General features: G+C 39.0%; 1 non-coding gene across 1 annotated transcript; it reads right to left on the bottom strand.

Moving 5' to 3' along the window:
* Positions 1-12,893: 12,893 nt before the first annotated feature.
* LOC148571211 (small nucleolar RNA R71) lies at positions 12,894-13,001 on the bottom strand. The gene has a single exon (XR_015908695.1). It is a non-coding gene; the product is annotated as a small nucleolar RNA R71 (small nucleolar RNA).
* Positions 13,002-13,859: the final 858 nt, after the last annotated feature.

Below are 13,859 nucleotides of genomic sequence, written 5' to 3'. Positions count from 1 at the left end.
CGAGGAGAAGTTGAAAACTTTCGACGCGACCGTGGCCCGCCTTATCAACCGAGAGATAACCCTAAAGAGTCAGCTCAACTCTTCCCATGGTCAAACTTTCGTGGCAGAAGCCAAAGATGCCAGCCTGGAGGCAAAGTTGGAGGAGGCCGTTAAGTCGGCGACGGATGCTAAGACAGGTTGCGGGGCTGAAGGAGGAGGTTGCTGGTTTGAAGAAGAGAAACAAAGAGACGGTCAAGAATGCTCGCGAGGTGATTTCTGGGACCGAGGAAGCGATCAAGGCCCAGGTCAAGTTGCTTTCTCCTGATTTTGACACCTCGGTGATTGGTGCTTTCAAGACTATCCGGGATGGCCAGATTGTTGACATCCCGAAGAAGTAGTGTGTACTTACTTGTACTTTTTTGGGCCGCTCTGGCCTTGTAATGTATTGTTTTGAACACTGGTAGTTTGTGTAAAACTGTTTGCCGTTTTGTTTGATGGCGATAATTGGTAAAGCCAACCTGTGGCTTTTATGTTTAATTATTTGGATTGTGACCCTTATTTTCATAGCCGCTTAGTGTAGTGATCACGACTTCAATAGCTCCTGGGGTGATCAATCCCGAGATGCCGCAACGTTATCAACTGGTCAGTTAACAAGCTAAAACAACTGAATAACACGTAAAAAAGGGTAAAACGGGAATAAAGGAGATATGATTACAAGATTTAAACAACGCGTAATTAGAGCATGCTAAGTGACGATTTAAACAAGTGGGATAAGTAAACAGGAATGAGTAAACATGGGATAAGACGGGTGTTCGGGTCCACTTGAGCTTTTGAGAGTAGAACCTTTTTAAGTTTGCCACATTCCACATCCTAGGCACCTCTCTTCCGTCCAGCCATTCCAGCTTGTAAGCTCCGTTGCTGATTACTTCTTTTACCCAGTAGGGGCCTTCCCAGTTGGCTGCCAGTTTCCCTTCTTCGGGGGTTGGCAGGCCCACATCGTTTCGTCGTAGAAACAGGTCATCTAGTTCAAAACTCCTCCTTAACAACTTGGCGTTGTATCGTAGGGCTATTCTTTGCTTCAACGCTGTCTCCGACAAGTGAGCCATCTCCCTGGCCTCGTCGATCAGATCCTTTTCCACAGCTTCCTCAACTCCACCCAGAAGTAATCGTAGGCTCGGCTCCTGCACCTCCACGAGAATCACTGCATCAACCTCATAAGTAAGTCAAAAGGGGTTTCACCAGTGGAGGATTGCGGTGTCGTTCTGTAAGACCATAAGACTAATGCGAGTTCGTCTGCCCATGTTCCCTTCTTTTGGTCAAGTTGTTTCTTGAGACCTTGGAGGATGACTTTATTAGCGGCTTCAACTTGGCCGTTTGTTTGTGGATGTTCTACTGAGGAGAATCTTTGTTTTATCCCTAGTCCAGCGAGGAACTCGCCAAACTTTTTATCCGCAAACTGTATCCCGTTGTCCGATATCACGACCTCAGGAATTCCAAACCTGGAAATCACTTGCCTCCATAAGAATTTCTGATAATTTGTTGAAGATATGCTGGCCAACGACTCCGCCTCGACCCACTTAGTGTAGTAGTCAATGGCCACGACCAGGTATTTAACCTACCTAAGGCCTACCGGGAAGGGTCCCAAAAGGTTAACCCCCCACTGGCTAAAAGGTCGGGGGGCCAAAGCAATCTCAATTCCGCTGCCAGGGTTCTATAAAGTTGGCATTTTCCTGACACTTTTTGCATTTTTTTACGAATTCTTGGGAGTCTGCCATCATCGAGGGCCAATAGTAACCGGCCCTGACGAGCTTCCGGGCTGGGGCCCTTCCACCAATGTGGTGGCCGCAACATCCCTCGTGGACCTCGCTCAATATGTAGTCCGTTTGATCGGAGCGTAGGCACTTTAGAAGGGGTTGGTTCAGTCCTCTTTTGAACAATTGACCTTTTACTATCACGTACTTGGCCGCTTCCCTCCTTACCACCTTCACAGCCTTTTCATCCTCAGGGCGCTTCCTCTTCTCAAAGAAGTCGGTAATTAGGTCCATCCATGAGGGGATGTCGGATGCTTGGGCTATGTGCAAAGTGACCGTCGGTTCCTTTAGCAATCCTTGGATCAGGAATCGGTTTCTTGATCCCGATTTTGTGCTTGCCAGCTTTGACAGGAGGTCGGCTCGGGTGTTCCTTTCTCTCAGAACGTGCTACACCATGACCTCATCGAATTCTTCACTCAAATTTTTGACCCTTTCCAAGTATTTTTGTAACAAAAAATCTGTCGCTTGGTAGGTCCCATTGATCTGAGAGGTGACGACTTGGGAGTTGCTGTTCACCTCCACTTTGGATGCCCCAACTTCCTTTGATAAGAGCAGACCTTCTATAAGGACCTCATATTCTACCTGGTTGTTTGAGGCTGGGAAATCAAACTTGATAGACTGCTCGTATATCATTTCGATCGGGCTTTCGAGGATTATCCCTGCCCCCCCGCCCCAAATGTTTGGTTGGAAGCTCCGTCAATGTGGAGTTTCCACCGTGTGTCCAGGATCTCGTGAGGGTCTCCCGTTACCTCCACTAGGAAGTCGGCCATCGCCTGGGCCTTAATCGCGTGTCTGGGCTCATAAGGCAGATTGTACTGAGACAGCTCAACCGACCAAGTCATCATTCGTCCTGCTAGGTCGGGTTTTTGCAGAACTTGGCGAATCGCTTAATCCGTCCTGATGGTGATCCGGTACCCTTAAAAGTACTGTCTCAACCTTCGAGACGAGATCAGGAGTGTGTAGGCTAGTTTTTCCAATTTGCTATACCTTAATTCAGCGCCTTGTAGCGCTTCGCTAGTGAAGTAGACCGGTTGTTGGATCATTCCCTCTTCTCGGATGAGGATGGCTGCCAAGGCGTCATCCGTTACAGCTAGATATAGAAATAATGTCTTGCCCTCCTTGGGCTTACTTAGGATCGATGGTGCTGAGAATATGTTTTTGAAATGGTTGAAAGCTTCTTCGTAAGCCGGGGTCCATTCGAAAGCGATCCCTTTCTTCATGAGGTTGAAGAAGGGGAGGGCTTTGGCTGCCGATTGATGAGCGGATAATTTATACGCTTTTTGGCATTGTTTTTAGGTAGTTTTTAGTATAATTTAGTTAATTTTTACTATGTTTTTATTAATTTTTATTCAAAAATTACATTTCTGGATTTTACTATGAGTTTGTGTATTTTTCTGTGATTTCAAGTATTTTCTGGCTGAAATTGAGGGACCTGAGCAAAAATCTGATTCAAAGGCTGAAAAAGGACTACAGATGCTGTTGGATTCTGACCTCCCTACACTCGAAATGGATTTTTTGGAGCTACAGAAACCCAATTGGCGCGCTCTCAATTGGGTTGGAAAGTAGACATACAGGACTTTCCAGCAATATATAATAGTTCATACTTTGCCTGAGTTTTGATGACGCAAACTGGCGTTCAAACACCAACTTCCTGCCCTATTCTGAAGTTAAAGGCCAGAAACAGGTTACAAACCAGAGTTAAACGCCACAAACAGGCTACAACCTGGCATTTAACTCCAAGAGAAGTTTCTACACGTGTAAAGCTCAATGCTTAGCCCAAGCATACATCAAGTGGGCCCGGAAGTGGATTTCTGCATCATTTACTTATTTTCTGTAACCCTAGCTACTAGTTTAGTATAAAAATTACTTTTAGTGATTTATTTCACATCTTTTGATCATTTTTGAGACTATCTTTGTATCACTTTTGATCATTGATCACGTTTAAGGGGGCTGGCCATTCGGCCATGCCTGGACCATTATCACTTATGTATTTTCAACGGTGGAGTGATGAGTTTTTTGGTGAAAAATAAATTTCTCCCAAAACACACAAATCTAACCGGCAAGTGTACCGGGTCGTATCAAGTAATAAAAACTCACGGGAGTGAGGTCGATCCCACAAGGATTGAAGGATTGAGCAATTTTAGCTTAGTGGTTAATTTAGTCAAGCGAATCAAGATTTGGTTGAGTGTTTTGTACTTTGCAGAAATTAAATTGCATGGAAGTAAAGAGAACAGGGAATTAAAGTGCTGAATCTTAAAGAACAAGAAATTAAATAGCAGAAACTTAGAATGCAAGAAATGTAAATTGCGGAATCTTAAAGTGCAAGAAATGTAAACGGCTGGAATTGTAAAGGGAATTGGGGACTGGATTTGCAGAATTTAAACAAGGAAAAGTAAATTGCATCAAGCAGAGAAGTAGAAGGGAATTGGGATTGAATCGGATCCGAAACAGAAAAGTAAATGAACATATAAAGCAGTAAACAGAGAATTGAAATGGGAAATCAGATCTCAGGACCCAGAGACTAGAAAGCCAAGTCTAGATCTCAATGCCTTCCTAGATCCAACAAGAACAATTGCAAGGGAATTGTAAATTGTAAGGAAAGTAGATGAGAAGCAAGTAACAGAAACGGAAATTAAATTGCAGTAAACAAAGCAGAGAGATCCAAGGATGAGATTGAAACAGAATTCCTTCAATTCTCCAATCCAAGATCCAAGACAATTGCAATTGAAATAGAAAGCAATAAAATGAAGAGGAAGAGAAGTGAATTCTCCTTCCCCAAGACAAAGAAATTAAAAATCACTCAATATCAAAAGCTCTCCGAAAACTATTATGAAAATTCCCAAAAGAAAGCTCTCCGAAGAACTTGAATTCTATCCTATTTATGCACTTTCTTCCAATGATCTTCAAGCCTTGAGTTGGGCCTTTGCTCTTGGTGGAATTGGGTTGAAAGAGGCCTTGGTTGATTGCTCTTGAAGTTTGGAGAAGAACCAAAGTGAACCAATTGAACCGAGTTTGAGTTTTGCAAAAGTTGGACCAAAAGTTTGAGCAAAAGTTAGGGGGCTAACTTTTGGTCTAACTTTTTATATCAGCCCACAAAATTTGCTGCTACTCACGTTGGTGCCAAAGTTAGGGGTCTAACTTTGGCCCCAACGTTAGTTTCACCTTGTGCACTTGTGGCGCCAACGTTAGCCACCAAGTTAGGGGGCTAACGTTGGCGCAAACTTTTGCTCCTCCCCTTGTGATTTTCATGTGCCAACGTTAGCCACCAAGTTAGGGGGGTAACGTTGGCGCAAACTTTTGGTGCTCAGGGAGGTTTTCTTCATGCCAACGTTAGCCTCAAAGTTAGGGGGCTAACGTTGGCGCAAACTTTTGGTGCCCAGGGGTGAATTTCATGTGCCAACGTTAGCCTCAAAGTTAGGGGGCTAACGTTGGCGCAAACTTTTGGTACCCAGGGAGTGATTTTCAAGTTCCAACGTTAGCCTCCAAGTTAGGGGGCTAACGTTGGGGCTAACTTTTCAACCAAAAGTTTGTGCAAAAGTTTGATGCTAACTTTAGGTCCAGCTTTTTGCTTCCTGGTTCAATTTCACTTATTCCATTGTCTTCTCTTTACTCCTAGCTATTCCTTCTTGCTTCAACCTTTCTCCAAGCTTTCTTCACCTATCATTAATTAACCAAACACATCAAAGCTATGCTTAAAATCATGAGATATTCATTCTTTCATAATATGTAACAATTATAGCATAAAATCTCATGAAATGGCATGAATTCATACATGGTTGATTCAATCAAGGGAAACATGAAAATCTACTCAATTAGCTTGCTTATGGTTCAAGAAAGTGCATAATTCTAATGAAAACAAAAGAAAAAGACTAGTTAAACTAGGCTAAGATGACTTGTCATCACAACACCAAACTTAAAGCTTGCTTGTCCCCAAGCAAGAAATAAATTTATGCTCCAAGGTTCTTTCAATTAAGATGGATTGAAGAATAACTTGTAAAGTCCAGTGAGTGAAGTGATCAGGTACAGTGGGGTGAACTCTAAATCATGTGCTCTTGCAAGGGCTTCAGTGCTTACTAGTCCTCACATATTGGGAATCTTAGGTCTTAGGATTTTCATCCAAATGGTGTCATGGAGATCTCTATATATGTAATCACCTTGAAGCAGCTTATAGTTTCTGTGCTTTGGCCTCGACTCTAAGTATCATGTCTCAAAGCGGCTCTTTAGATAAACTTTCAATCAATACTCCTAAACCAATTGGTTTTAAGGTATTAGGTGTTAAAGCACCCCTAAGGATTTACTTGCTCAAGCCTCTTTCTTTGACACAACTCAACCACAAGCATTTACTAGGCTAACAACTCTTTGAGTTTTGTTTCTTTTTTTTTTCTTTTTCTGCCTAGTAATTGATGCTCAGAGCCTTGGGCTATATTCTTTTTGTTTTTGTATTTTCTTTTCTTTCTTTTGTTTTGTTTGCTGCTTCTTGGATCAATAGATTTTTGAGAATCTTCACAATACTTCTTTGGACTTCATGTCCTGCCTATGAGCTCCCATGCAAGTTTTCACAAGCATGCAACCTCAATACATAATCATACAACTAGAACCGCCACTTCTCCTAATCTTTTGCTTGCCTCAAATTTAATTTATTCCTCAATCCTTCTTCTCAAAGAACTTTCATGTGATGCATTTCTTGAAAATTGAGTGCAAACAAGTTTTGAAGATAAGAATATTGTGATTGATCAGACATCTTGCTTATTGAATTATAAGAAAAAAACTATGCTATGCAGGCATGCAGGGGTATATAGAAGGAAAACTATACTATGCAGACAGGCAGGGCAATTAAGGATACAATCCAACTTTCAATCACAGCAATATTTGATGTAGAATAATCACTTAACAATACAACCTGTTGGAGTTCAATTGCTTTCCTTTTTCTCATCATCATTGTTGCTGACCTTCATGTTCATCTTTCTCCTTTTTGATGATGTTCAAACCTCCAAAAGCTTGTATGACATTCTGCAATGATATTGAAAGTTGCTTGTTCCCCAAGCACTTAGAAACAATGGTTAGCATGCAGGATTTATTTGTGGGCCTTTGTACTTACTTTGGTGTGGGAACACCAAACTTAATACCTTGCCAATGGTTCTTGTGCATTAGATTAACCATGTGTAAAACTCTTTTTCTTTTTCAAAAGTGACAAAACTGAAAACTAGGAAATAGCAGAATAGTTAACTAGTTCATCCAACATGCTTGAAGCCAGCATTATGCAGAAAATGAGAATGTGTTTTATGATGGGATTTTGGTGGAACACCAAATTTAGAATCCTGCATTCTCCTTTAGATTGTTTTGGTGTGCAACACCAAACTTAGCTTCTTGCATTATAGATAAAAACTAATTAACCATTTTATTAAAATAGCTATGAAAAGAAAGTTACCTCAGGTTGGGTTGCCTCCCAACAAGCGCTCTTTTATTGTCACTAGCTTGACATCTTGCTCTTTGATTATGGAGGCTGGAAATCATAATGCCTCAGTTTTTCTCCTCTTGCTGTAGGATTCCTTTCCTCCATGACCTGCACAATCACAAACAATCCAAATAAAAATTGGATATTCTCATGCCAGAATGTAGTCAGAGGATTAGTTGACACCATGTGTCAAACAGTTGGTAAACTTGAGAGATTAATGAACGAAAATCACTTCTCTCGTTTATTTATCAAGCTATGAGAATCATATTCAGCAAGATAAACCAAGAAAACTTCACTCTATTGCTAAAGTGAGGTTTCAATTAGCTCAGGCAAAAATTCAAACAGTTAGTGTGTCAGTCAAAAATTAAAGAAAAAGTGCTTGATCTAGATTACCACCTCACTTAATCATTGTCAATCTAATCAATCCCCGGCAACGGCGCCAAAAACTTGATGAGTTTTTTGGTGAAAAATAAATTTCTCCCAAAACACACAAATCTAACTGGCAAGTGTACCGGGTCGTATCAAGTAATAAAAACTCACGGGAGTGAGGTCGATCCCACAAGGATTGAAGGATTGAGCAATTTTAGCTTAGTGGTTAATTTAGTCAAGCGAATCAAGATTTGGTTGAGTGTTTTGTACTTTGCAGAAATTAAATTGCATGGAAGTAAAGAGAACAGGGAATTAAAGTGCTGAATCTTAAAGAACAAGAAATTAAATAGCAGAAACTTAGAATGCAAGAAATGTAAATTGCGGAATCTTAAAGTGCAAGAAATGTAAACGGCTGGAATTGTAAAGGGAATTGGGGATTGGATTTGCAGAATTTAAACAAGGAAAAGTAAATTGCATCAAGCAGAGAAGTAGAAGGGAATTGGGATTGAATCGGATCCGAAACAGAAAAGTAAATGAACATATAAAGCAGTAAACAGAGAATTGAAATGGGAAATCAGATCTCAGGACCCAGAGACTAGAAAGCCAAGTCTAGATCTCAATGCCTTCCTAGATCCAACAAGAACAATTGCAAGGGAATTGTAAATTGTAAGGAAAGTAGATGAGAAGCAAGTAACAGAAACGGAAATTAAATTGCAGTAAACAAAGCAGAGAGATCCAAGGATGAGATTGAAACAGAATTCCTTCAATTCTCCAATCCAAGATCCAAGACAATTGCAATTGAAATAGAAAGCAATAAAATGAAGAGGAAGAGAAGTGAATTCTCCTTCCCCAAGACAAAGAAATTAAAAATCACTCAATATCAAAAGCTCTCCGAAAACTATTATGAAAATTCCCAAAAGAAAGCTCTCCGAAGAACTTGAATTCTATCCTATTTATGCACTTTCTTCCAATGATCTTCAAGCCTTGAGTTGGGCCTTTGCTCTTGGTGGAATTGGGTTGAAAGAGGCCTTGGTTGATTGCTCTTGAAGTTTGGAGAAGAACCAAAGTGAACCAATTGAACCGAGTTTGAGTTTTGCAAAAGTTGGACCAAAAGTTTGAGCAAAAGTTAGGGGGCTAACTTTTGGTCTAACTTTTTATATCAGCCCACAAAATTTGCTGCTACTCACGTTGGTGCCAAAGTTAGGGGTCTAACTTTGGCCCCAACGTTAGTTTCACCTTGTGCACTTGTGGCGCCAACGTTAGCCACCAAGTTAGGGGGCTAACGTTGGCGCAAACTTTTGCTCCTCCCCTTGTGATTTTCATGTGCCAACGTTAGCCACCAAGTTAGGGGGCTAACGTTGGCACAAACTTTTGGTGCTCAGGGAGGTTTTCTTCATGCCAACGTTAGCCTCAAAGTTAGGGGGCTAACGTTGGCGCAAACTTTTGGTGCCCAGGGGTGAATTTCATGTGCCAACGTTAGCCTCAAAGTTAGGGGGCTAACGTTGGCGCAAACTTTTGGTACCCAGGGAGTGATTTTCAAGTTCCAACGTTAGCCTCCAAGTTAGGGGGCTAACGTTGGGGCTAACTTTTCAACCAAAAGTTTGTGCAAAAGTTTGATGCTAACTTTAGGTCCAGCTTTTTGCTTCCTGGTTCAATTTCACTTATTCCATTGTCTTCTCTTTACTCCTAGCTATTCCTTCTTGCTTCAACCTTTCTCCAAGCTTTCTTCACCTATCATTAATTAACCAAACACATCAAAGCTATGCTTAAAATCATGAGATATTCATTCTTTCATAATATGTAACAATTATAGCATAAAATCTCATGAAATGGCATGAATTCATACATGGTTGATTCAATCAAGGGAAACATGAAAATCTACTCAATTAGCTTGCTTATGGTTCAAGAAAGTGCATAATTCTAATGAAAACAAAAGAAAAAGACTAGTTAAACTAGGCTAAGATGACTTGTCATCACGGAGTTTCTACACCCCATAGATTAAGGTGTGGAGCTCTGCTGTTCCTCATGAATTAATGCGAAGTACTATTGTTTTTCTATTCAATTCAAGCTTATTCTTATCCCAAGATATTCACTCGCACTTCAACCTGTTGAATGTGATGATCCGTGACACTCATCACCATTCTCACCATGAACGCGTGCCTGACAACCACTTCCGTTCTATCTGCAATAGCTTGAGTGTGTATCTCTTAGCCTCCATTCCAAAAGATCGGAGTCTTCGTGGTATAATCTAGAATCAATTGGCAGCATTCTTGAGATCCGAAAAGTCTAAACCTTGTTTGTGGTATTCCGAGTAGGATCTGGAATGGGATGACTGTGACGAGCTTCAAACTCGCGAGTGTTGGGCGTAGTGACAGACGCAAAAGCATCAATGGATCCTATTCCAACATGAGTGAGAACCGACAGATGATTAGCCATGCGGTGACAGCGCATTTGGACCATTTTCACTGAGAGGACGGACGGTAGCCATTGACAACGGTGATCCCCCAACATACAGCTTACCATGGAAAGGAGTATGAATGATTGAATGAAGGCAGTAGGAAAGCAGAGATTCAGAAGGAGCAAAGCATCTCCATACGCTTATCTGAAATTCTCACCAATGAATTACATAAGTATTTCTATCTTATTTTATGTTTTAATTATATTTTAATTATCAAAATCTCATAACCATTTGAATCTGCCTGACTGAGATTTACAAGATGACTATAGCTTGCTTCAAGCCGACAATCTCTGTGGGATCGACCCTTACTCACGTAAGGTTTATTACTTGGACGACCCAGTGCACTTGCTGGTTAGTTGTACCGAGTTGTGAAAAAAAATTGAGATTATGATCGTGCGTACCAAGTTTTTGGCGCCGTTGAGATCACAATTTCATGCACCAAATTTTTGGCGCCGTTGCCGGGGATTGTTTGAGTTTGGACAACTAACGGTTCATCTTGTTGCTCAGATTAGGTAATTTTATTTTAATTTTAAGCTTTTGTTTTTATTATTTTTATTTTCGAAAAAAATTTTCAAAAAAAATATATAAAATAAATAAATTATTCTATGTCTTCAGAATTCTTAAGAATGAATTCTAGAGTTTCATGATGATTTGTTGTAAGTCTGGCTGGCTGTGAAGTCATGTCTAATCTTTTGGACCGAGGTTTCAACTTATCATCACAAGAGCTTGTTGATTTCTATCAATCTTACTGTTGAATGTAATGATCTGCTAAAGCTTGGCTGGCCATTGGCCATGTCTAGTGTTTTAGACCGAAGCTTTCACTGAAAGCTTGGCTGGCTAGTAAACCATGTCTAATTCCTGGACCGGAGTTTTAGACTAACATTGCATGATTCCTGGAATTCTTATTAAAAATTTTGAATTTTCTTATTTTATTTTTCAAAATTAATTTTCGAAAAATACCAAAAAATTTTTTATAAAATCATAAAAAAAACCAAAAATATTTTGTGTTTCTTGTTTGAGTCTTGTGTCAAATTTTAAGTTTGGTGTCAATGGCATGTTTTTAATCTTTCTTTAATTTTCGAAAATTCATGCATGTGTTCTTCATAATCTTCAAGTGGTTCTTGCATATTTTCCTTTTTTGATTTGTATTTTCTTGTTTGGTGTCTTTTCTTGTTTTTCATATGCGTTTTTGAATTATTAGTGTCTAGAGAATAAAAATTTTTAAGTTTGGTGTCTTGCATATTTTTTTCTTTTCTTAAATATTTTTCAAAAATATATTCTTGATGTTCATCATGATCTTCAAAGTGTTCTTAGTGTTCATCTTGACATTCAAGGTGTTCTTGCATGCATTGTGTGTTTTGATTCATAATTTTCATGTTTTGAGTCTTTTTGTTGTTTTTCTCTCTCTTCTTAAAAATTCAAAAATAAAAAAAAACATCTTTCCTTTATTCTTCTCATAAATTTTGAATATTTGAGTTGACTTATTCAAAAATTTTTAAAAATTTAGTTGTTTCTTATGAATTAAGTCAAATTTTCAATTTAAAAATTCTATCTTTTTCAAAAATAAAATCTTTTTCATTTTTTCTTTCATATTTTCGAAAATTTCAAATTGATTTTCAAAAATCTTTTTCTTATTTTGTTTCATATTTTCGAATTCTTTGCTAGCATTTAATATTTTGATTTAAAAATTTCAAGTTGTTACTTGCCTATTAAGAAAGAATCAATCTTTAATCTTAGAATCATATCTTTTAGTTTCTTGTTAGTCAAGTAATCAACTTTAATTTTAAAAATAAAATCTTTTTAATTTATTTTTCATATCTTTTTCAAAACTTAATTTCAAAATCTTTTCTAACTTCTTATCTTTTCAAAATTGATTTTCAAATCTTTTTCAAAACCACCTAACTAATTTTCCCTCTCTAATTTTCGAAAACTCCTCCCATCTTTTTCAAAATTCCTTTTTAATTAACTAATTATTTTAAATTTTAATTTAATTTAATTTTATTTCTCTTTTAAATTTCAAATTATAACTAATATTTAAAATAAAAATAAAAATATTTTTATTTTATTTAATTTTCGAATTCTTCCCCCTCTCATCTCTTTCTATTTATTTATTTATCTACTAACACTTCTCTTCTACTCATAATTCGAACCCCCTCTTCTTCTCTGTGTTCGAATTTTTCTCTTCTCATTCTTCTATTCTTCTCTTCTTCTACTCGCATAAAGGAATCTCTATACTGTGACATAAAGGATTCCTCTTTTTTTCTGTTCTCTTCTTTTTTATATGAGCAGGAACAGGGATAAAGACATTCTTATTGAAGCTGATCCTGAACCTGAAAGGACTCTTAAGAGGAAACTAAGAGAAGCTAAAGCACAACCCTCTGGAGAAGACCTGACAGAAATTTTCGAAAAAGAAGGAGACATGGCCGAACCCAATAACAATGGTGGAGATGCAAGGAAGATTCTTGGTGACTTTATTGCACCCTCTTCTAACTTCTATGGAAGAAGCATCTCAATTTCTGCCATTGGAGCAAACAACTTTGAGCTTAAGCCTCAATTAGTTTCTCTAATGCAACAGAATTGCAAGTTTCATGGACTTCTATTGGAAGATCCTCATAAGTTTTTAGCTGAATTCTTGCAAATCTGTGACACTGTCAAGACCAATGAAGTTGATCCTGAGGTCTACAGGCTTATGCTTTTCCCTTTTACTATAAGAGATAGAGCTAGAACATGGCTGTATTCACAACCTAAGGAAAGCCTGAACTCTTGGGAAAAGCTGGTCAGTGCTTTCTTGGCCAAATTCTTTCCACCTCAAAAGATGAGCAAGCTTAGAGTGGAAATCCAAACCTTCAGACAGAAGGAAGGTGAGTCCCTCTATGAAGCTTGAGAAAGATATAAGCAATTGATCAAAAGGTGTCCTACTGACATGCTTCCAGAATGGAGCATCATATGTATATTCTATGATGATCTGTCTGAGTTGTCAAAAATGTCATTGGACCATTCTGCAGGAGGATCTCTTCATCTGAAAACCCCTACAGAAGCTCAGGAACTCTTTGAAATGGTTGCAAATAACCAGTTCATGTACACCTCTGAGAGGAATTCTGTGAACAATGGGACGCCTCAGAAGAAGGGAGTTCTTGAAATTGATACTCTGAATGCCATATTGGCTCAAAACAAAATATTGACCCAGCAAGTCAATATGATTTTTCAAAGTCTGAATGGATTACAAGCTGCATCCAACAGTACTAAAGAAGCATCTTCTGAAGAAGAAGCTTATGATCCTGAGAACACTGCAATGGCAGAGGTGAATTATATGGGAGAATCCTATGGAAACACCTATAATCCTTGATGGAGAAATCATCCAAATTTCTCATGGAAGGACCAACAGAAGCCTCAACAAGGCTTCAACAATAATGGTAGAATAAATAGGTTTAGCAATAGCAAGCCTTTTCCATCATCTTCTCAGCAACAGATAGAAAATTCTGAACAGAGCCATTCTGGCCTAGCAACCATAGTCTCTGATCTATCCAAGACCACACTAAGTTTTATGAATAAAACAAGGTCCTCTATTAGAAATTTGGAGGCACAGGTGGGTCAGGTGAGTAAGAAGATTACTGAAACTCCTCCCAGTACTCTCCCAAGCAATACAGAAGAAAATCCCAAGAGAGAGTGCAAGGCCATAACCATGACCAACATGGCCGAACCTGGAGAGAGTGAGGAGAACATGAGTCCCATTGAGGAAAGCCTCATGGGACGTCCTCTGGACAGAAAGGAGTTTCCCTTTGAGGAA

This window comes from Arachis ipaensis, chromosome B3 (assembly GCF_059453495.1).
Source record: "Arachis ipaensis isolate K30076 ecotype BB chromosome B3, ASM5945349v1, whole genome shotgun sequence".
Classification (NCBI taxonomy): domain Eukaryota; kingdom Viridiplantae; phylum Streptophyta; class Magnoliopsida; order Fabales; family Fabaceae; genus Arachis; species Arachis ipaensis.
This window is presented reverse-complemented; position numbering and strand designations above follow the sequence as displayed.